At 42.0% G+C, this 25,322-nt stretch overlaps 1 long non-coding RNA gene across 1 annotated transcript in view; it reads right to left on the bottom strand.

Moving 5' to 3' along the window:
- LOC127014799 (uncharacterized) overlaps nt 1-25,322 on the bottom strand; it is a 47,429-nt gene that overhangs the window by 10,138 nt on the left and 11,969 nt on the right. Inside the window, exon 2 of the long non-coding RNA XR_007766222.1 lies at nt 13,005-13,174. This is a non-coding gene — a long non-coding RNA (uncharacterized LOC127014799). The remainder of the gene's footprint in view (nt 1-13,004; nt 13,175-25,322) is intronic.

The raw sequence follows: 25,322 nt of genomic DNA, 5'->3' as shown, positions 1-25,322 counted from the left end.
TTGCTGAGCATTTTCCCAGCCAACTTCTTGCAAAACCAGGACAAAACTGAAACTTTCCAAAGTTATTTGGAAGAAAAAATAATGTTCTTTTCTATAGATAAAAGGGATGAATAGTGAGGGGTGGGACAGGGTGAAGGATGCCACATACCAGGACTATTCTGGTGTCCCTTACTCTCTCATTCACTGGCATACACACAAAAAACCCCAAAACCAAAATAGTAAGTGTGAATTTCTCCATGATTTCCCACCTCTTTCTGACCTGTAATTAATAATTACTAAGCTATATTCATGGATGGCTTGTCAAGATTGTCTTGCAAGACAGATAACTCTAGTAAGTTTTATACTGCCAAGAATATTTATTGGATATTAAACAGACTACTCCTGACTCTCAGGGGAATCCAAGGGCCACCACAGGAAATGTGCTTCCATGAAAATAGAGCAAAAGAGCAGCACCCATCGGGAATATTAGCACAAGCTTTTTAACGTGTATGTGAGGAGCAGTATCACAAGCACCTATCAAATAACATTTTAAAAGAAGGAAACCATTACCCCAGGCATATTTACTTCTCTCCCTCAGCAGAGAGGCCCTAAACCCAATGAATTCAACATCTAAGGAGCCTCTCCTGCATGACTATCCTGACCCTAGGAAGAAATAGGTCAGGCAATCTGTCACTCAAAATTACTCATGTTAGATGATTTCAATCCATTAGCACTGTCTGTCTTAAATCCGAGTCAGAGAGCAAACTAAAAATACACTATATCCAGTGGTCTAGATGTCTTGAAAGAATTAGAGGTACAGTCTAAGTACACAGTATACAGACTGATCAAATACATATAAAGCACGCACCAAAATAAAGCACATATTAACTTGGGTAAACAGTACTTTTGTCAAAACAATTCCTACAAATTTACACAAGTCTAAATGGTGTTTATCCAAGAGTCCAAAACAGCTCCCAAGTTACCACAGTATTCTACCCTTTCCAAGATTAATTTAAATTAAAGCGTGCACAACTGTTGATCGATGTTGGTGGTGCATTGCCATTTCCAAACAAAGCCCTTCATGACTACAGAGGTAGTGCTGGATTCTTGGGGAATATTTAACCTGCATGTGAAGCATGGATGTGACACTGAATGCATATTGACCCATGTGCATATTGTTATTCCCTGCATCCTGAAACCCTCAGCATAACTATGCTGGTAAGGGTTTCATGATGGCGTCAGCTAAGGCTAGTTTATTTTATACCATATGCTCATCTTTGGATCTTTGCTGCTTCTGCTGCATGTTTTCTCTGCTCCCTGCTTTTACAGCATAACTTTGTCCCTTCAACAGCAAAGCTTGGCGCTTATTTTCTGCTTCACAAATTGGCAATGCCCTTGTAAAATTTTAGAATGTCACTAAGGCTCAGCAGATATTTATTGGGGAGCTGAAAATAAGCAGTAACCTGTCTGGCTGTGACTATGCAAAAGGACAGCAAGAAGCAACACTTTACCAGTTGCTGAAAATGGCTGACAAACCAAAAAAGGAAGCTAGTAATAATCTGCAAGAACCATTCATTTGAGAATCGACCAAAATCGGTCATATCAAGTGTTTGTGGCAATATAATCCCAAAATTTCTTCCTTTTCATTGCCTTTGAATTTTCTTGTTACTCCTTCCCTCCAGAACCAGCTGCATAAACACTAGCCTTTTGAACTCAGCCTGCAGTCTGCTAACACAGCAATTAGTTTAAGCCCCAAGAGAAGTAGGTGGAAACCAGTAATTATTTGTAGAAGGGATTACATTGTACTAGCGATAACCAAAATGGCTTTGTTCCTTCCTTGCCTGTACTTTGTTCTTTGGAATATGGATGACCCAAATAATTACCTATTCCATCAGACTCCACAAAGGCGAGTCCATTGCTCTGGTTCGAATCATGCATGCAAAGTAACCTAGAATTGTTAACCGCAGCTTGTAATTGCAAACAATAAATCAAAGAGTAAGAAGCAGTACAAAATATATCCACTGTAATTACTAGCCAAATTAATACTTCTGCACTGAATACACCCTCCTTTTTCCACTCGACTTCAAACACTATTTCCTCTCCTACCCATATCCCTAGATTCAGAGATTCACTTTGCTCAAAATGCTATTTCTTTCACACAGATTCATACTGAATCTCTTTTTCTATCTAGTCCCAGCACTTACCTTGCTAATACTGTGCCAGCCAGGGAGTTCAGTGGCTGGAGTCAGCACCTGACCCACAGGAGGTGGGTGAGGTGGTACCTGGGAGTTGGCCAGTGAGACCTGCATGTCCCCCATGCAGGAAGAAAGAGTCTGTGTCTATTTAGCTCTTTTTAAAAGAATTATCTTTTCTTAAATGCAATCAGAAAATCAATCACAAATAATTGACCTAAGGAAAACACTTCCCTACACACATGCACATACACACACAGCGTAACTAAACAGTGTCAGAGCCCTGAGTGCACTAGCAGGCTCTCAATCACCCTGAGCATCCTCACCTGGGACCCCCAACCAAACCTTTGCCCACAGTGCAGAAGCTCTGGATAAGCTCAGGCTGCACCCCCACTCCTCACCTGAGCTGTGTTGTTGTCTGTCTTCATCCCTGTCTGCTGGATAGACCTTGGACTTACATTGTAGTCATCCACCTCCCCCTCCCCATCCCACTGCTCTTGTCCCTGCCTCCTGCTGCTGATGCCCTGGATGGACCCCTGTATGGTTCCTCCCCTTGCCTTGTCCAGGGCTGCTGGACCCCACTACCAGCTCCCTTCTCTGCCCACCCTGCTCAGATCCTGTGGGGCTGCACCCCGGCCAGTGCAGGTGCTGGGGTCTCCCTTGGCTCCCAGCTCATCCTGTGCCTTGCGGAGCAGCTCCCTCACAGGCAGAGCCACAGAGGAGCACCTCAAAATCAGCAATGAACCTTCCAGAAGGTTGCATTTCCTTTGCAGAAGAAAACATCCCCAGATTTCACAGGTCCTACAGAGATTGTAACCACCTGCTCTAGAAGTCTTAGTTCAACAATTTTAGATACTTAGGAAAATTCACTTGCACTTAAATCTAAGCCTAATTTCAGAAAGTAAATTGATCTGTCCCTAGGAAAAGATAGGAAGCACCTTTTGTCTCCAACAGGATGTGAACAGATGTTTGACCAGCATAAGGATGACACATCATCTGCATTTCACAGCAGAGCGGCAATATGCGTATAGTGCAACAAGCCTAGCAATATCAGTAGTGTGATAAAAATGGTCTTTCCCTTAGTTTAAATAAAAAGTGAATTTAGTTCAGTTAACCAATCACCTGCGCTTAACCATGATTTTTTGCACATATTAGGAAAAGTCAGAAGGAGGCTAGATGAGGCACAGCTGTTAGCAAGAGATCTCCTCACAAGCACAAAGGAAAAAACATGGTCACCCATTGAAAATTTAAGTGCTGAAAAATTAAGACATCAATGACCAAAACAAGACTCAGTCTCTCCATTTTCCATGAGGTATAAGTATCTACAAAGCTTATGATGATAACTGGTCTGTTGGAAGGCTGATATTTGCATAAGCACTAGTTCAGGCATATTTGGGTTACTACCTACTACAATTTTGACAGGAAAACTAATTATGATGGGCAGGGATAAAAGGCAAAAGTGGGTGGACATTGCATTGTAGGTGACACACTGCACCTGCTTCCCCATCAGGAGCTACGGGTGCAGCACTGCACTGAGCACGAGCCCTCACCACAAGCCTTCCAGTTCCATCCTTACTTCTCAGGCCAGTAACAACCCTTAGCCCCCGGTTTCAAAACAGTCCCTCTCAAGGATAATACTAGGTATTAAGGGTTTTTTCCATCTGGGAGAGATAAACACAACAAAAACTAACAGGCCAAATTAACTCAGATTATTCAGATTACAGATAAGGCATTTTTCACAGTAAGGGTAATTATCCACTGGAAAAAGCTTATCCCAAGGAAGGGTCCACATTAAGACCAGCACCAGAAAGCAGTGTGCTTTGAGTGACAACTTTTGGCTAAATTAAGTTACTGAGCTCCAGATGCAACAGGGAGAAATTGATGGAAGTGAGGAGTAAATGGGGTGAATCAACAGTTCTGTTTAAACAAAACCTATTCTACCATTGCAAAAATAAGATGTAGCAGCTGTAGCATTGAAAAGTTATTTCCTAGAGCATCACAGATAATTGTAACAAGTGAGCACCACAGAAGTTATGTAAAGAAAACTAGATGATTAAATTAGTGCAGACAAAAGGTTTACTGCTACATTACATTAATACAGCCCCTGGAAACATGAAATAAAAGAGAATGAAAATTCAGAGACTACAATTTGGGAATCAGATATTAGACCTCATTGCTAACCAAAAACAACTTCTGGCCCCATCCCACTTTTTGGGGGTCTTCTGGGGAAGACAAAGTAAACCTTGAGGGAAAGAAGGGCTGTGCCAAATCATTCAGGAGATCAGACGGAATTAGAGGAGCAGTTTTTAATCACTGTTTTCCACTCCATTACTCACCCAAATCAAAGATTTACTACAACATCTTCTCATCTCAGTCATTAAAGATGTCCCAGCATAGCCAGGCCAGAGACTGACCCAGAAACCATCCCACCTCCACTAGCTGCCACCAGACCTCCAGCAGCAGAACTTGCCGTAGGAGATATGTACTCATGCAGCCACCCCAGCCCTCCAGGGGAGCAATTCTTCCTTGCTTCTTCCCCTATTTCTCTCTTTTAAACTTCACAGAAGACCAGCTTAGCTGACCAAGACCGCCTCTCACTCTGGCTGGGAAAGCCTGTGGATCACCGGGGCAGCCCAGAGTCGTGCCTCTGACAGACCAGCACTGCTGCTGCGATGCCAACAGGCAGGCAGTGGCAAAGAGCCCACACCCCAGACAGAAGCTCCACTTTCTGCCTTTGGCTTATCCTTTCTCTCCCTCTTCTTTCACCGGTTTCTCTTGGTTTGGTCTCAGAAAAGCAAGATGAGGTTTTAGCAACAGGCACTTCAGCTCACTTTCTTCTCAGTGCCTCTGCAGACAAAGGTTAGGCATAACCATCTCTAATACCAGGACTTCAAAAAGCTGTCAAACAGATTTCCCCTCCTCCCCCCCCAAGTAAAAATTCCCTTCTGCTTTCAAGCACTTCAATATTTTTTTTTCCTTTTTTTTGTAGCTAATAAAAGGTTAAAAAGGATTTTCATGTGGGCAGAAACCATGGGGCCAGGCAAGCAAACGTGTCCTCTCTTTGAATCCCAAGCTGTGCTTTACTGTTTAGTGCCATACAGTGACCTGTCTGCACCCAGCCACAGAGACAAATGCTGCAGACTTCAAACTCTTCACAGGCACCGTGAGTTACACCCACTCACTTCTTGAAACAATTCATATATGTAATTGCTCCCTACCTGGACACTCATTTCCTCCTAGTGGCACTCACTCCCTATTTTAGGCTTAGATTAAAAAGAAAAAGTTTTAAACACAGTGAAAGACTTTCAAAGGTATTTGATAGAGCTAAGCAAAGTGACAAGTACAGGAATTCCTGTCCATGTTTAGAAGCACACCTTTTATTCTTTCATATCATCTCTCCCAAGGCTACACACATCAGCTTGCCATTGCATATTGGGGGTCAAAACACGCATTTTGCATTCATAGGTCACTTCTGTATCTAAAAATTAGACCATGAATGATGCTCTCAAACACATATGGCAAGTCCTTTCAAAATAAGAGGCAAAAGTGAACCAACAGCCATATGCTAGTACTAAAGTGAAAGCTGTCATTTTGGGCTTCTACAGCCTGTGCTATCAGTAAAGGGAGTCTTGACAACATTGCATTACTAATTTGCTGTCACTGACAATGAGTCAGCGCTGCTCCAAAACATACATTGCACCGTCACTTGTGACAGACTTGCAGCTGGAGGTTGCTGTGTTCAGGCTGCAAGCCCACCTATGATTTCAATAGTTTTTCTTCCTTCTATAGATGAACATAAGTTTTGTAAACTGTTTTCTTCCACAAGCAGATATTAGTATAACTGATTATTTTACTACCTGCAATGAACATTGCATCAGCCAAAGCCAGACCTGTGTTGTCTGGGGAGCAGGTTTCAGTGGAGGGGCAAAGCCCACTGGAACCACACTTTGCAAGTATCCCAAGCTATTTTAAATTTTCAATTTGAAGATGTGAAAAGCCTTTTAAGAGAAATCAGGTTACATCCAGTTGTCTAGAAAGTCAGCGTGATCTAAGGGGTGGAAGAGATCAGCAAGACAAAGCAGGTGGCAAGTCTAGAGGGATAACAGGACTCCAAGAGAAACTGGAAGGATCATCTTCAGAGGATCAGAGTGCGCTTTAATCTCCATCCTCATCTACCAACAGGGGCAACAGCCAGGAGCATCTTCACAGGGAGGGGAGGACAGGAGGAAACTCTGCCTAAGCCCAGGACACCAAGCAGGGTTTTTAAGAGAGGTGGCAAGCTGCATTAACCCTCCACCCCCCGCCCTCCAGGACCAGGGGCTGGCAGGGAGCTCTCAAGCCCTGCCGCTGCCTGCCGAGCACCTCGCCGCCCGGCTGAAAGCATCGCCTAGTGCCTGCAGCATCTCAGCGGGTTTCACAGTTCTGTTGGCAAAGGTGAGGCCCCTGGGGACAGAGCAACACGAACTCCCAGGGAAACAGGAAATATTCAAGTCCCAGTTCTCTGTTCCCCTGTGACCCACATAGTTACTTTCTCCGCTGCCAGACTGACCACCATGTACACTGGCCATGTTATTCTGCTATACCAAAAATCAAAGCCATGAAATTCACATCCCAGGGAGTGCACAATCAGACTGCATGCGTTTAATTAGTGGCAGATTCAAAGGTTGCCCCCAAGCTACAAAGCAGGAATTTCAGTACCATTATATACTATAATTTTAACAATCTAATTAAATCTGTTTGGAGCCTGGTAGAAATAAGTGAAAATGATTAAAGAATATCAAGTTCTTATTATCTCTTGCTATGTAAGCTTACATACTTCTATGCTTTATTTTCAGAGAACAGTTATAAATATCATACCTTCCTTGTAAGGATTGCACCTATTATATATTTATTAACCTATTGGGGGTAGGGGGGTCTACCCTTGTCAAAAAGCAGAAGTAGACATTTTTAGTAATAACTTTGAGTGCTTCTGATTTACCAACAACACCTAATATTCATGCCATGAACTATTCTTCAACCTGAATGTGGAATAAAAAAAGGTTTAGATAAGTGGGATGTTACATACTTGACCAGCAAGCATAATCTGGCTCAGCCACTTCATCTTTGTTAGTGTGAAATGTATATCCTTGTCTAACTTGATACCTGATGTCATTTAAGCGTCGAGATACATTGAAATATACTAGAGCTCTGCTTCTTTAAAACCCATGGGTTTTTTGACCCGTCATTGTTTTCCTGCAAAGTAATGTCCAAATGACATCTCTGACATTTCAAAGCGACAGCAAACAGGCTGAGTAAGTACATTCACTGGAGGAGGGGGAAAAAAAAAAAAAAAAAGAAATCAATAACAAAAAAAAGGCGGCATTTGCTTACAGTAGGGTAATGAATTCTCAGAGCTGGGCTAAGCAGACACACTGTCACGATGAGAATCAGAGTTCTCGCTTTGATTTTTGGCTTCCAAACAGTAATAGAGGGGGGTCCCATAAGCTCATTTTGTGGAAGGAAAGAAGGGGTGAGAAGAGAACTACAAAAATCCACCTGGGAAGCATATCTACCCCTTATTATGAATATTACTATCAAGTTTTCCAGTTAAGACTGGAATGCATTTGCCATAAAAGTCAGCTATCTATTTACAAATGAAAATAAGTGCATGAAGTAAAGCAGTCCCTATACCAAGAAACTTCCTAGATGCTGAAAACCTACACAACCCATCAGGCCAAACCCAAAATAATTTCTCGTGTTCTGATACCTCATTTCAATAGGACACAAATAGGACAGTGGAGAAATATGCTAAGCACAAGAATGGTATTTTCCTGCACAGCAAAAAGATCGGGAAGAGCAGCAGTCTCTGGTCTATTATTCAGATCTAGTGGACACGGTTGTGCAAGGTAGTTTTGCACTGAGTGATATAAGTGATTTCTGAACTAAAAAAAGGATATAATTCTGTGTAAGGTTGATTGCTACAGCAATCCATGTGCATTAAGTGAAACTGATATAATGGATTTCGTAGTGGGAACAGAGTACAGCATCACAGAATCACAGGTAACCCCACATAAGGCTGCTATGAAAAGTCACTGGTAAATAGAGCGCTTCAGCAGTCCTCATTGCAAAGGGAATGGATACACATAATTCTATGTCATTTTAGGAAAAGTACCCAGCCAATAAGAGGCTGTCCTTCGACTTGACATGGTAACAAGGAATGGAGCACTGGCAACCAGCGTTCACCTTACACATTTAGGCAAGGACCTAGTCTGCTCTTGCCCTAACACAAATGGGGACCACATCCACTGAAAACAGCCAGCACTGAGAAAACGGGAGGGAAGGCAGTTTTATTTCCTGTACACCTCCAGAGCACCGAGTGCCAGGCCCCCTGGAAATAAAAACAGGTGTTTTACCCCACTAGAGCTTCAGGGGGCACGTTCAGAAATTGCATTTCTTCTGATTTACTCTCTCATAATAAAATCATCATGCCTCCTGGAGCTCCACATATTGCTGTATCAGCAGGCAGAGATTTACAGAGAGATTGCAAGGCCTGACTCTAGAGGCACCTTGGATCTGTGCAAGTGCTGCACGCAGCGCCTGCTAATGGCACGTTTCCTTGCAATGCGTCTTAGACGCCACTTTCATTTTAGTGGTGCTAAGGCATGGAAGTTGCACTATGACCTAATTTTTCACAACTGCTGGGGGGGTTGGGGGGTGTAATCACACCAGTTCCCATTAAGACAGGCTGTGAGCACTCAAGAGGGAAAAACGACCTCTTCTTTGGATGCCTAGAACAAGTTGGTATGATTGTGGGATCTCTCTGCCATCTACTCCTCGACAGAGATCCAGCTTAATGACCATAGGAACATTTCACCCAGAGATCAACACTTGATGATACTAGTCAGTCTTGCACCATGAGAAAGGCACCATCACTCCCAGTTCCCCAAAACCTGTCCAGCATTGCAGGCACTTCAAGGAGTTATTAACATGCACCTCCATTTGGAAAATGTATGTCTTTGACAGCAAGAGCACCCAAAGCTGTCAGATCCCCTTGAGTTTACTTCAAGTAGAGAAGCATAAAGAACAAAACCCCCAAGAACTTGATTTGAGCAAAGCAGAGAGGAAAGTTCTTAAGTACAGAAGTAGGAAGTAATAAAACAAAGGGAAAAAACAAACAAACCAACAAACAAAACCAATAAAAAGTCTTAAAATATACCTGGTATCAGCATCCTTTCCCAGGAGTAGATCAGGAAGTTATGAAGCATGAAAGCCCATCTCCAGAATGTCTCTCCTTCCCCCTCCTTCAGTCAAAAAAATTCCCTTCTAATTTAGCAGTCTGGTATTTGCAAGATTACAAAGGGAGCACTGGCAAGCATATTTAGCAATGACATTTCACAGGTGAAGAGATTTGTTGAAATGCTGACTACTCACTCAAGTTTATCTTTTCCTCCTCAGTACAAATAGCAGCCACAGATCAGTACATTGACTGCATCTACTTGGACATGCCTTTAAGTAATTCAGCTTGAACTCTCAATCAAGCACTATGAATTTGTTTCTAAGCCTTACATTTTATATTGTGTAAGTCCAATTGAGTGGCAGATACTGGATGCTCTAGTGTTGATGATACACCCTCCTTACCTCTCATACCTCCACAATGAACTGCTGACAATGACATCTTTTAAAAAAAGGTAAGATACATAAGTATATACAAGTAATTTTAGTATTAAAGGGTCTCTACAGGAAAATAATAATAAAATAATAAAAAAATCAGATCCCAAAATTGTTCTACTGATTTACTTTCTGAAGCACAGATTCAGTCACACTCCTTCACTGGCTATGCTCACCTTGGGCTCCTGGCCAGCAGTGGAGAGCAGTGTTTGCCCATGGGGAACAGAGCAGCACCAGCACTCTGCCTCAGCGATCTCCACACAAACACCACACGGTTCAGGGAAGCTCCTACTCAGGACTTCCATCCTGGCTACGTTTTACACCCAACAGAGTGCTCTGTGGAGCACAGCTCTACACTCTCAAGTGCCAGCCTTGTGTTCACAGGCAGGCAGAGCAGAAGCAGTGGGGTGAAACTTGCAGAGACCAAGGGATTGCCCTGTGTGGCCACAAGGCATTTTAAGGCTCTTCAAGTTCAGGAAGAGTCTAAGCCATCATGCAGACAGCCATTGCCACCTTTTGTAAATAGCCAGTCATAAAAGGATGTCTATGCAGTTTCTTTCACAGGCTTTTCTCCTCAAGAAATCAAGCTTATACAGGGTGTTGCAACCAGGAACAATTCCCTATGTGGTCGGTCATTGTGGATCTGTGTCACATTACCAATTTCAACCCCTGTTTTGAAAAGGTTGGGTCCAAGCAATACACAGCAAGAGTCAAACAATGCCCATGCTAGTACAAGGGCTGGAATCCAGGTCTGCAATAGCTACAAGACCATGCTTTCTTAAAGTAATGCCCACTCTTGGATACACTAGAAGTTATTAGTCTGTGCCCTTAAATCCATGCTATTACAGTTCTAATTTTATTTTTGTTCTAAGAGACAATTCTACACCAATAACATATCAGTGAGAAACCATAATATAACATTGTCCTGGTTTCAGCTGGGACAGAGTTAACTCTCTTCTTCGTAGCTGGTACAGTGCTGTGTTTTGGATTTAGTGTGAGAATGATGTTGATAACACACTGATGTTTTAGCTGTTGCTAAGTAGCGCTTATCCTAAGTTAAGGATTTTTCAGTTTCCCATGCTCTGCCAGCAAGCAGGTGTGCAAGAAGCTGGGAGGGAGCATAGCCAGGGCAGCTGACCTGAACTAGCCAAAGGGGTATTCCATACCATGGAACATCATGCCCAGTATATAAACAGGGGGGAGTTGGTCGAGAGGCACGGATCACGGCTCTGGCATCGGTCAGTGGGTGGTGAGCAATTGCATTGTGCATCACTGGTTTTTTTTCTCCCCCTTCCTTTTTTTGTTATATTCCTTTTCATTACTATTATTATATTTCATTATCACTATTGTTAGTATTGTATTTTACTTTAGTTATTAAACTGTTCTCATCTCAACCCATGAGTTTTACTTTTTTTCCTTTCCTCCTCCTCACCCCACTGGGAGGGGGAAGGGGGAAGTGGCTGCGTGGTGCTTAGTTGCTGACTGGGGTTAAACCACGACAAAGATAAGGGTGAAACTGTTATTTGCAAAACATTGTAAGTTACAGGGAAGGAGCATTTCTGTATTATTAACTTTAAATAGCAAGGTGTTTACATTTTTTTTTCAGCTTGTTTACTTGTAAAATGCACATATTTACTCACAAATGCTCAACTTTATGCTGAAAGTGAGAAGTGACCAATGTAGATGCTTCCTTTGTTTCAGACAATTAGTAGAGGCTTGAAAGGGGTGTAGTAGTTAGATTTTATAGTTTATTCATTCTAAACAGAAACATATATAAACATACATGATTATAATTGTAAGTTAGCATTGGTTAAATTTGCATTATTTGGAGTTATGGAAGAACTATACTGAATTACATCTGTTGATTCCACTCTATCTATGCTCGCCAGGGTCTTACAAAAGGAACAAACTATATTACAGAAATAAACCTGGCAGGAAAATGCCACAAAATAATTATAACATGGTATTATATTTTATATCCCCCAAACATTTCCCAATGATTATTTTCTAAAGACATTTATGGTTAAGGAATGTGCCTGGTTTTAAAATAAGTGATGCTAAATCTGCAGCATGAGCTATAAATTGGCCAGGCACAAAAAAGTCATCCCTCTAGAATAAGCATGCAATAAATTCTAGAAAGTACTTGGGAATTCAAATCACTGCTAACAAATGAGGTATGGTAACTCACTCAGAGGCCCAAAATCCCTCTTCTTATAATGGCCAACGAGTCTGGCTTGAAGCTTAGGATCATAGACCACTCAAATTGCAGAGGAACCTTAGCAGCCAGCCACACAAAAGTTTGAGCAGAAGCCTGGAGCAGAATCTCTGTAGTAACAACGGAGAACTTTAACGCTTTCATTCCCTTCAGATGTTCGGGTACTGAGCCAACATCACAGTCAGCAAGATCAAGTGAGGGTATCCTGCTCCCAACCAGGGGAAGTTTCGCTACTGTCATCTCCTCATTCCTGTCCCATTCCTCTGCATCACCTTCCTTTTAATTACCTCCAAATCCTTCTTCACATAGACTTCACTTAAGTTCCTGCACTACAGCTACTAAAATGTCAACATAAAATGATAGGTAATTGAATAACTGTCAGCAGCAGACAACAGAGGAGACACAGAAGTCCCACTTCTTAGCATTAATATAAATTATTCCCTACTGCTAACAAGAATGAAGACACTAAGGTCAAGATAGGACAGGCCATGGTGTAACTAACGCCCAGCTGTTTAGGACAAACACATACTCTAACATTTACTCTACGGCTCAGAAGTCACTGAGCTTCCTTCGAAAAGGAAGCAGCAGAAATTGATGTAAATCAGTATGTATTAATGATTTCTTTAGCAGGAAAAGCATCTTTAAAAGGAAGATGGAGAAGTCACTGCCAAGTTCTGAAGAGGAACGAGCTCTGACTGAAAAGGAGAACTAACACCTTCAGTGATGGGGGGGTAAGTGTTGAGATCCTGTTCAGTTTTATGTTCCACAGATAAGTTGGGTGTGGAAAGAAGTTAGAAAAACCTTCAAGATTGTGGTTGAATGATGAAACCATCAAGATCCCTTATGCTGACTTGGGATCAGGTCTTTTGGGTTTTAAGAACAAGAAGAGGAACGTACATTGCCACCAATCTGTTTCACACTTGGATATCCATAACCAACATATCTATCAGTCACCCTTTAAGATTTCTTACCTCAAGCAAGCACAGGTTGAAGGCTGCATTAGAAAGGCACTTCAGCATCCGCACTACTGTGAAGATGTGAAAAATCTGTCCGATTCCAACAGTGGCAAAGCTGTATAGGTCAGAGGTTGTTCTGCCCTCCCAAGGTATCTACCTCCTCTCATGGGTAACTGCGAGACAAACTGCAGAAAAGCAAAATCAAGAACTAGAGCAAGGAAACGCAATCTATCAGAAGTTGCAAGTGTGAAAAACATTAATATACCAAGCATACTTTGAGCGAAATAGATATGTAGACTGCACCAGCAGAATGAATGTGTCCCCAGTTGCATGAGGAAAGTTATCCCATACAGTGTCACTCTAATGAAAATGCTTCCTATTTTAGATATTTTACTTCCAAGGCTTGACTGGCAAGCATTTGCAAAAACCCACAAGAGCCCCAAAACAAATATTATATTCAAGAGTACATAACTGGTTGCAGAGCCCCTGTCAGAGGTTACATTTCCAAATCCCAACCCTGCAAGCAGACATTCACACATTTTAGTATTTCTTTTCGTTTGTGCAGATAGTGTCATTCAATAGCGTCTTGTGTGTACAAGTACTTCTCTGAGGGGAAAAGCTGGCCAGAATAGTTATTACACAGCAGCCCCCAGGTTGACATCGTCTTCCTGTGCCGACCTTCTCTATACGGGACTTCTCTGCATCAGCCTACTGTTCAATAGGTCTGACAGTCAGTGTCCTGACACACATGAGGCTTGAGTATTTACTGGATCAGGAATCTCTGGGGCAGAAACCATAACATCTTAGGACTTGTTTGTAAATTGCCTTGTATAAAAGAACCCCAGATCAGATTATATTACAATGCTAGCAGCAGCAGCCACATGAAATTTTAATCCAGGGAAACAAAATGGAGACCAATTTTTTAAATATAACGAATCATGAAACAAGTTTTGATGACACAGTAAGTCAATAGCTCAAGTTGCTGGTTGAGTAAAGGCATCAACACATTTTGGAAGTTATTTTAAGTATAGCATAATTCAACTGTATCAGACATGAGACTCATCATAAATGTGTTCATCTGAATTTATTGCAGTATGCCCTAACAAAGCCAACAACACAACAGCAGCAGGAAAACAAAACTGAAATTCAAAATAAAGGACAAGTGAAGGCAGAACATGCGCCACTGACCTGAAAAAACCAAGCCAATTAAAATTCTGCTGATTTTCACAGAAGTCATCTGATGTGATGGAACCCACAGGACTAACAAAATGGAAATATTAATAGCAAGCATTTTACAGTATTGCTAAAATGAGCACCACAGTTGAAAGCAGGTAAAAATAGCACAGAGGTAAATAACACGACTCCAACTTCCATTTGAAGCAGGAAGGGAATCCATCATGTAGGAAACAGGTTTTCCACTACAAATTGAACTGGATTGTTTTCTGTGAAAGTGTTGATACAAACATAGTGTCCATAATACTACACTTTTCTGTATGTATTCTCTGCAAGATGATCCCTCAGACAGCAGTGACAGCTCAGTCCTACACTACTGTACATGCTTAAAAACAGCATGAATTACAAAATTCAAGATGATCTAGGCTCAAGACCTAATCCGCAAAGCACTACAAGGTCCAGAGGATCAGGCTTCCAGCCATGCACTTGTTTGATTTCTGATCTGTTCTGAGCAAGAGCTGGCTATACTAAAGCTGACCTGCCAGCCTCATATGCTCAATGCTACAGCTGGCAAGATGCCACACCCTAGACTGTGTGATCCAGACTAGGTTTGGATACAGCCTAGCCAAGTGCATACTGAGCTCTAAGCATGTGCGTTGTCTTATCGACTTCACAGGTACTGATCACAGGCCAAAAGCCAAGCACTTGCTTATGCAGGGTAAGGAGTTAGCGCGCAATACCTTGCAGAATCAGCCCCTAATGGGTACACTAGTCCACTGGGCCAGTTTACATCATCTTCTAGGTAGAGGAATAAAATTGATGGCACCCTAATGACATATTCTCGCAGATCCTTCAAAGTGTGAAACTTCAGCAATCATAAACCCACAAATGCTCCATCTCTTATGGAGAATCTTCTGAATCTATCAAGATTTGTATTTCGTCAAACCACATATTTGATCAGTGTGCCACCTGAATATAGGAGATAAACCAACTCACACCCAGAATCAAGAGATGAGAGTCGCAGTATTAAGATTTCTCTGTGTAACAGATCTTAGCTACCAGATCAAGGCAGCAAAGGTTTTAAACACCCTCAGCAAAGAGATTCACATACAGAAAAAAGCCAGTGATCCTTTTGCCCCATTTTGCCTTTTTAGTCTATCCCTGCAATGCAGAGAAGGAAAATGCTGCATGTTGTTAACTGGTTCTTAAAAAAAAAGGGACTTTCCATAGTTGTTGCTACAGCAAAGGTGAGTCACACTTTGCACCTCAGTTGGGCAGTGCCCTTGTAAGATAATAGTGAAATATTTCAATAACGCACAATATCAGAACATGACAGTGGCATCACTGCAATCTGTTTTACTTCTGGAAAAGAGTTAATCAAATAGATCCATTCATGATTAAGAGATGCATAGGCGAGAGCTGGCACATATTAGCCCCATACTTGAAAAGAATATTAATATAAATTTTTAAATTACCACCAAAAACCTACAAGAGAAATGCATGTTTCTCCAGCTTCATTCATAACAGCTGAGGTGCTAAAGAGCATTTCAGAGAAAAACGGCATGTAATAAACATACACATCCTCCCCGTGAAATCATCATTGCTGTTTTATCTCCCCCAGTCCCTAAAATGGTACAGCAGTTCCAGAACCAGACAGTAGCACAAGCATGCAAGTAACAAAAGACAAATGACCATAACACTAAATAACTCCACCTAGATGCTTTTAAAGCTTTTGATTCTCCCAGATCTATTGTTCAAGGAAGTTCTATAGTTCGCAAGAAAACCAGTATATGTTTCCCAAGGTTCCCTCTGAGTGATCCCAACTTGGAATTTAAATTTAAGTTTTTAATAGAATGAACTATGCATAACAGCATACTTCATAATATGAAAGAGAAAGCCCTGGATATACTGCCATATATATCAAAAGGGTGGGTTTTTTTTCTAAATCCAGAATAAATAAAACCAAGTAAACATAGCACAGCTTTAATGTCTTACTTCTTACATGCATAATCTTATTTGGGAATGGCTTAAATGAAGATACAGGAGGAAAGATGTAATAGCAAAAAATGCAAACACTGCAAGGGAGGAAAAAACCACATGTATTTAAATTCCAATTTTTCCCCCTTTGTTGTAAAACAGTTTTTACAATCAGCTGTGCTTATCACCTAATCAACTGTGCTTATCGCCTAATCTACAAAAGACACATTGTACACAGGCTTTTTTTATGTTCATTTGAAGACACAACTGGGGTGCTAATTTAAAAACAAAGGGCATTTTCTTCACCAGCCAAATGGAGCTCCCAGACAGCCATTACAGATGCCCCTATGGCTACAGCCTGGCACCTGGATTCTGTGGTCATAGCTTGAAGAACCAGAGAAGGAGGCAGGTATAAGCTTTACATAGAGACACAAGCACCAGCTGGCCCTGGACTGCAGTTGTCATCATCTCCAAGATGGTCCTGATGGCTGGACAGCCCTTGGTGCTGAGATGGGACATTTTGTAACTAATGACTTGGGGCAGCTGAACAACGTGGTTCCAGGACATTTGGAGCTAGCTCATGCCATCTGTGAGGCTGCTTCACGGTCACCCTACCTAAGTGCAACCAGCAAGCTCCCTCATCAAGCTACTCTTCCAGCCTTGCTTCAAGACAGCACCATCCCACCTGCAGTCCCCATACATTTTATTTCCGCTGTTGCTTCCTCCCTGTCCTTAAGTGTAAAGCTGCTATTGGAAAAATAACTGACTTTTTAAACACCTGGATGATATCTAAGTATTGTGATCTGTGACTTCTCTAGTAATCAGAGCTAGTTCTTGAGAATCAAGATGCTCTCCCAGGTCCTTGAGGGATTTGGCTGTTGTAGCCTGAAAACACCAAGGTTTTTTCAAGTGTGCTCCACTGCTTAGCAGTCTCAGTAGTCGTCTACACCCAAGTACGGCGAGGCAAGCGTTAAAGGCACTGACAGGTAGGAGTGACTAGGGAAGGGCTAGGCAATGGAAAAATCCAGGCTATCGCTCTGCAGCTTCTGCTTTCCTGTTTCTAAATCAGAGCACAGTGCAGCACTGGGATTATTCTATCCACCCGTCAAATCACTGTTTCGAGCTTTCAAACAAGTACAGGAAAAGTCTTCCTATAGCTGCATTTTGGTGACTCAAACATGAGACTGTTTTTCTAGTGTGCCAAAGCACAGGAAAACCCATTTTTCTTGATATGAAAGCTCCTTAATATGACAGTGACATTATCTGGCTCCCATTAACCTTTAGAAAAATGATGTCCTCATTTCTATATTCTTTATATTCCAACATAAGCTCTTCTTTTTCTCCCCTTTCTCATATTTAAGCCTGCACTGATAGATTTAGCTGGCGGGCTTATTTATTCAGTGGGCAACCTATACAACTGAGACTTTGCCCACAAAACACAATTACAGTACCTCCAATCTCTTCCCCTCTGCTGTAACTGTGAACCACTTGGAGATGCATCACAGGCTGCAAATTCATTAATGAAGTAGATTTTTACATTAGTGAAAACTAAGGGGAAGAGAGGACGGGGCAACAATTTAGAAGGTTGGTGCTTTCCACCTTCCAAACTGTGGGATAGTAGTAACATACCCAAAACTGCAAAATATGCTACTGCTGGAGCAGAGAGAAAAAAAAACCTGCAGTATGGTGTAATTAGAAAAGAAAAATGCTCCTCAGAAGAAATGCCCAACTGGCACCAGGGGAACCGTGGGTGTAAAACTCATAAGTGTTTGAACACCATCTGCAAAGATATTAAAAATCCAATTCCAGGCACAAAAAGCAGCATAACAAATTCAAGAACCTGCCAAGCACAAGGGTTCTGAAATCCTAGCTCCGAGGGGTCAGGAAGAAAAGAGTTGACAAGACGAGAAACGTGTTTCTTGCTATATATGGCTGGTCACCACTGTAAATGTATACAGTTCTAAAAAAATAAGCTAGTAAGAACAAGAAAGCATATTCTTACTTTTGAGAATCAGTAGAATAGCTGGTTTTGAAGTACTTGTACTTACTGGCAGAAGTTATTTATTGCATACTCTTTTTCAGTACAGAATAGAGTCATTATACAGTAAATATCCTAGTCCAGAAACACATCCAAGCATTTATTCATGACTGCTCCTGGCCTCCCTCCCATAAAGTTATTTTCCTCAGAGGCAACTCCGCTCTGCACTTCAGACAAACGGTCAGTGTAGTGCACCACCAGCATTGCTGATTTATATGTATTTAAAATTCAGTCCAAGACAGCAAGCACTGGGCTCTGGGAAGCAAACATGGCCTTGATGCAGCTTTCTCTTCCTATTATTTGGGATTTAGAGAGATGCTGATTATCTTGTGAGTGCTAAAGTCAGACGATAAAATGTAAACTATACGGCCAGTTTCAGAAACAGTTACATCTGAAAGACAGATAAACAACAGGCTGTCTGTTCTGTGCTGAGGCTGCTCTGAGCTGAAGGTTAGCTACAAAGCTGTTTCCAAAGCAAGCATGGCTAAGCAAACAAAAATAAAAGATAATAAAACCCCAAAGAATAGATAGTTCCAAAACAGCAGCAAAATGCCCCTGGGTCGTGGTACTGGGGGGGGGGCGCGGAACAAGCATGGTCTGAGCCCTGCCAGTCCCCTGCCTGCTCCATGGGGATACATGTCCTCATGGACAGACAGCCTGCAACTGAGAAGGAGGTAATGGCCCCAAAATACATCCTCCCTGGTCACACCTAGACTAGGACACATCGCACCCTCCACAGCCCCAGCCAGGCCAGTCGCAATATGAGATGGACTCCCTCAGACTAAGCGAGAAGCACCCAGGTTGCTCCATTTGCAAGGACTGAACACTGGAGACATCCCAGAGTGGCCACACAAAACACAGCTTCTGCGTTTTTGTCAAACCCTGGCAGTGTCATTGCATACAGCGAGTTACAACTGCAGCTAAATCACATGCAGAATAATACAAAACTGAACATACTGGGAGATCTAGTGCAAAAAACATACCTCAGAATAATTCATTATGTTGGAACAATTTTCAGGTTGGTAATTACGTGTTATCTGCATCTCTATTAAGACACTTGGCTTAAGCATTATTTGGACCTCTAGAAGTATTGCATACCTCCTAACAAGCTAAAACATTGTATCTGCTATAGCTGTGAAAATGTTAAGGTCACATCTCAAAACTAGGAGACTTGTAACAAAAAGGAAGAATTTCAGATGGTCTATTAAGTATGCCACATTTAGAAATGGTCCATAAAGACTGTACTAACTGAATTTAATGGATAATTTTTTTTTTTCCTCCTCTCCCAATACACAAGCAAGCACCAATACTGGCAAAAGCAAGCATGAACCTGTACGATGTATAGGACACAGCTGCATTTGCTAATAGGCCAGAGCAATTTTGTTCCATGCCTTTCACATGAAGATGTCTGCAGAACAGAGGTTATTTTTCACTGTGTTTCCATCCCAAATCTCTGGGGTGGGGGGGTGGGGGGGAGAAGCAAGCTTTCTTTAACAGAAATGCTAAGAAAATAAACCTCATTCCTTATACTGGTATTTGAGCAAGTATTTCAGCCAAGAAAGGACTGTGGTTTTTAGTGAACTCTTGGACTCTCAATAAGGCCTTTAATTAATCAATCACTAATTCATGAAACCTGAATAATTGATTCAGCACATGGCAGCAGCACCCTCAGAGAGAAGAGAGAAAGCATTGAGATCAGCTCATCTGCTCATACTCCCCATGCCTGCTGAACCTACTCTCCATCACACCATGGGTGGTATCCTGAGTAATAACTCCGTGCTCCTTGAAAAAGAAGTGGGTACCAGGCTTCATACTGAGATAGGCTCAGCATTAAATTAGAGCACAGGGATTTGGTGCTAAACTGTCTCATCATATGGCTGGCTTAGCTGACCTCAGAGCCTCAGCTTTCTGGGCTCAGAGATAAATGGCTTTAGATGTTTCATCCAAATTCCTACTGCCTTCTCTTCCAGGCATACCAGGGCACCTTTCACTGGGGTCACCTGTCTTTTCAGCTAGGTCAGCAAGATAGTCCAGTTGGCCAGGTACTGTCTGCAGCAAGTGACCAACATTATCATGTCAGAGCATCTTCTCTCTACTGCTTTCATCAGCAAATGAGTGGTTTTTTACTCCAAAATTGTGGAGAAGTAGGTATGTAGCAAGACTAACTTCCTTTCTGCCAAAAGGTCACCCCATGGTCTCCTGTGGTACTAGCAGGCTGTAAGAGCGGGTGGATGGATGCAAGACCAGGGCCCTGTGCACAGCACATGCTGCATCTCTTGCACTCACATTCACCACCACCTTCTTGTCTTAAGGCAGAGAGCTGGTAAGACGCACTGCAAAGAGATGAGGTTTTGACTTGCTCTGTGCTAGTCAAGAACATCGTTGTTTTATGGTCCAGTCCACAACACTTGCAAGCACCAAGTTATTCTTTAAAAGAAAATTAAATCCCAGAAGAACTGTAGGATTTCACTGTATATTTGGAGCTCTGTATTTATAGGGCTTAGAAGTGCTTTCTCCCTCCAGAGGCTCAGTTGCCAGCAGGGAATTGCAACCCCTAACTTTTAGGTACCACAAAAATCTACTGGAATCCAGAAATCCCACTTTATATGCCAAATCCCGTTTCCAATGGACATGGAAAGTTGGTTGTGTGTTTGTAGGATCCACAAAACTTGGCAATGAGTTACCTTTGCTGTTCATCAAGACAGACACAGAAAAGGCATGAGGATCACAAGGAATTAACTCTGGACCAGAGGGAAGCAACCATCTCCGTGTGGGATCCACAACCATGAATCCTTTACTCAAGTCAGACCATCACCCCCATTTATTTGATATGCAAGAACCACATGTTCCTTCTTTGTCTGAGGGGTCATGAGTCACATCTCTGGTAGGGTACAGGACGTTACAGCCTTGCAGCTTTCTTTTTCATTGCCCCAGGATTTGCTTCACTTTCGTAGCACGCTGAAACAGTTGTAGGAACGCTCCTCTGAACCTCCCCTCTCCTGAGGGACTGCCTGTGCTCATGTGTGCTCACAGCAGCAGACATTAAGAGAAGGACCCATCCCCCCAGAAAAACCCTCTAAACTAAATAATGTCTGTAATCAAAGTGTCCATACAAACACTGTTCTTGATTTAATGAAATATTGATGCCCACATATTTGCCTGTGCACAACACATCTGCAGATGCAAACTGTATCTATTCTCAATTGATTGCACACTGCTTGCTAGTTGGCTTATTCCATCTGAAACTCAGAATAAAGATCATTATTTCAAATGAGGGCACATCACCCTGTTGCAGGGCGGAAAGAATCAGAGTGCTGTTGCATCTACCTGCCTAGATTGCCTTCCTACAATTCCTTTTTTTATCCAAATCGGATTTTTTTTTCCCTGTTTTCTCACTTTTTTTATCCACAGACTAAAACATCAGCGATAAAGATCGAACTATCCAACTTCTCCCTCACTTCAGCTAGCACTGCCCTCTGTCCAAGAGCCAGTCCTTGCTGTGTTCACTGAGGATGGGAGACACCGAGCATCAGTTCCTCCCTCACTGGGAGGAGGAAACCTGGATTGCAGTCCTTACTGGGGAGGATGGGAGACCTGTGGCCTATTCCCACACACTCACCCATTCAGAGGGCATACTGATGGACTTGACCCAAGGCTTTCCTTTCTCTAGGGAGCACCTAAATGATTCAGCTATATAGTAATTCTCTTGCTTTTTGGAGCGATTGGTACTTAAGTATACTGTAGAAAGAGCTCTTCTCAGCAAGAGAGGGAGTACGAGAAGCCTGTCTCAGGACTCCTTTTGGCCAGGTTCACTTAGAAGTGGAAAACATGCATTCAGAGTCCTCCAGCAGAAAGAAAATTAAATCCTAGGACTGCCTTCACTGGCTGAATGCTCTACCTGCTGCGTATTGCAATGAAGAAATGAGGGCAGACAGAAGGAGAGCTTCTGAATCATACACATATAATCACCCAAATGCAATATCTACTTTGTTATCAGTCACTTATAAAATAAAACTTTTCTTGTACAGAGAAAATAGCCAGAACAATCTCTGGACCAAAGGGAAAAATGTCAATGTAGTTATAATGAAGTATTACCAGCCTAGGCAGTGAAACTACCCAGGCGAAATTAGTATCAAATTCCTAGAGGCTGCAGTAGACAACGCTTATGCACAAGTCCTATTGCCAGATAAATGAGGTGAAAGGGCCATCACTGGAAGTAAAGTAGCTTTTAATGCTAAAAAGTAAAAATCTGGTAAGCATGTTCGCTATAGACATCAGCAGAGGCCTGATCCTGTCAATTTTGTACTAATTCAGCTGCTTCAAGGATCAGACCTTGCAGCTGTAGTCTCTACCCTGTAAATATGCAAACCGAAAGACTTCCAGACTTGCTAACATATGCAAAAGTAATTGCTTCAGAGACTCTAGATAATGCAAACAAATAACATGCCAATTTAATGTCTGTTTCTCTTGTTTGTGAGCACAGAAAATTGTCTCAAGGTTTTACATCTGACTGTCCTAGATACCGAGGAGAAGATTTTTAATGAAGTTTTTTGCCAGGTAAGAACTATGCTTCCTCTATTTACAGATCCACAACACAAGCTCCCTAAACCAGCACACTGACAAAAAACACACATGAAAAATATATACCATGAGCACAGAGACAACACAACTGTCACACAAGCAGGTTTTAGTGTCTCCACCTTTGCCCATTGGGCCTTCTAATTTCTCAGAGTCAGGTTTTTGGGTGGTTTGTTGGGTTTGGTTTTTTTAAACACTCTTGAATTTTTGTACAGAATATTGATTTAACATATCAAGAAATGAATCTTGTTATTTCGTAAATATTCTTAAGTGAACTACATTGTAAATTCTTTACAACTTGAGAACAAAAAGGTATTTTTACCCCCACAGTATCTACCAAATAGGTCCTGCTCTGTGATCACAGGCTTCTGCATATGAAGACTGTAAGAAAAATGCTTATTGTATACAGAATTCAAATGGCTTTCAAGTCTGGAATAAAGTTTTGATGCATGCACATGCTTAGTCATCTCTTCTCAAATCATAAGCAGAACATGGTTTTGGCACTGGCTTATTTATCTACTTCCAAAAACACTATTAACAGGGGGAAATTTGTGTTGCTTTAATAAATGACCCAAAAAGTTAACCTGCTTCCCTGCTCTTCTAGTGTGGCTATGTCCGTATCACATGCAAAACATACCTGCTTCTTACAGCCTTAACTGCAGCACATAGATCAGCTCTGCAAAGTCATTATTTGCCAACCTTTAACACGTAGCAGACTCTAGGATATCACCTTCTTCCTATACAAGGTGTGTATAGTGTTTCTGTTATTTAATGTGAACTCATTAGAGGCAATGACTACACTTCACCACTAAATTGTAATTTAGAGGTTTTACACATACATTTTACATGCAGCAGGGCACCTCCTGCAAGAGCTTACAAACAATTCCCTCTTTAAGCACACCTCTTATGCTACACACAGAGCAGCAATCATGAGAAGCCAACATAAGAGGGCATCTGCAACCCATGCAACTGGTCTAGAGTTATGCTAAAACTTGCAGCTGGGCCCAGCTTCAAAGAGGTGCACAGCCTTCATCTGTAGCATCACCCAAATCCATCTCTCCCATCTCCCCAGCCACTACTCAGCAGTATTGAACCACCATCTTTTATCCTCACTAGGTCATACTTAACTGATACCCTCTTGCTTGTTCTCCTTTTCCCCAGCTTTGCGCAGCAGCAAGAGCCTATTTTAGTGTCCAGCTTTGCCGCAGCAACACTCCACCTTCTTGTGTCCAATGAAAGCCAAACCTTCCACTTGCAAGTTCTCTTCCTCAACTAAGCAGCTGCTAATGTGGCTTTTCTGTCTTCCCTTTCAAAGACAGAGAGTCCAGCTGCTTAAAGACTATAAAAAGTCATTCTCCGCTGAAGTGCTGTCCTGGTAGAAGAGAGAAAGAGGATCACCAGAAGAAAACAATGAGATGCCATGGACTGACAGCTCCATGCTATTAGCACCACGCCTGTCTCCAGGTCTGCCTGCTCTGCTGTCCCAGGCCATTCAGCAACCACCATACCTCAAAGACATTAGTCTGTATTGAATCTGGCCTCAGATCCTTCAGTAGTAAACTGTATCTTCAATTCAACTGATTCTCCCTCACAAGTATTGTAACTCTGTTCGAGTCCACGCAGATGCCACCATGTTTTTCTGGGCATGCTACAGAAGGTTTTTTGTTCCTCTTGTCCTGCCCAACTCAGGGACTTGGTAGGCATCAGGCATCCACCCCACATACTTTCTTTCAGTCATGGGTGACTTGAATTCTCTTATCAATAAACGCAAGCCTTGCTGTATGTTATTGCTCACATATTTAATTACCATGGCCAAAATCAATCAATTAGTGAAAACACAAAGGTTCAAACATAAAACAGGCAATGCAGGGAAGCTCTGGAAATGCTAAGTTCACATCAGACAGGCTCACATCAAGGAGCAATTATACATTTTTATGCTTTGTCCATGTGCTTACTGTGTTATCAGAATCTCTTTATGCTTCCATCACACTCCCTGTGAACCATGCTTTCTTTCCTCCTTGGATTACATACTGAGAAATTGAATATATTTTCATATATAAACATCTTATTTCACGTATAATGAACCTAAACTCACACATTTCTTTAAAAAAACCCAAGAGATACTAAAGTTACCTTTGAGAACCACTGAAAGGAGCTAAAATTCAGGCTACGGGCAGTGCAAGCACAAAGGCTGAGCAGGAAGACATGTCTGCCCCCAATGGCTCACACACTTCCTATGGCCAGAACCAAGCATTGCTGGACTAGGAAGCCAGACACAAGGGCTGGAAAAATGAATCTAGATCCTTTTTATAACCTTCCACAATATTATTGCCCAGAAACTGTCCTAATAGTTCAGTGCTGTGAACAGACATTTGTAGGGTAAAAAAAGAGCACAGTCTGATACGTTAATGTGATGAAGATCTTCAATCCAGAAGGACAGAGATAAGGACTGAGAATTCAGGTGCTGCCATGCAGAAATAGTGCAAGTTCTTTCCACAGGATTTGGAAGAAAACTATTGCAAGCACCCAAGTCAAATAAAGGAGTGAAGGAAAGTTTCCAAGGGAGT

The sequence above is a fragment of the Gymnogyps californianus genome, chromosome 3 (assembly GCF_018139145.2).
Source record: "Gymnogyps californianus isolate 813 chromosome 3, ASM1813914v2, whole genome shotgun sequence".
NCBI lineage: Eukaryota > Metazoa > Chordata > Aves > Accipitriformes > Cathartidae > Gymnogyps > Gymnogyps californianus.
The sequence above is the reverse complement of the archived record's forward strand: the minus strand, read 5'-3'. Positions and strand labels throughout refer to the sequence as shown.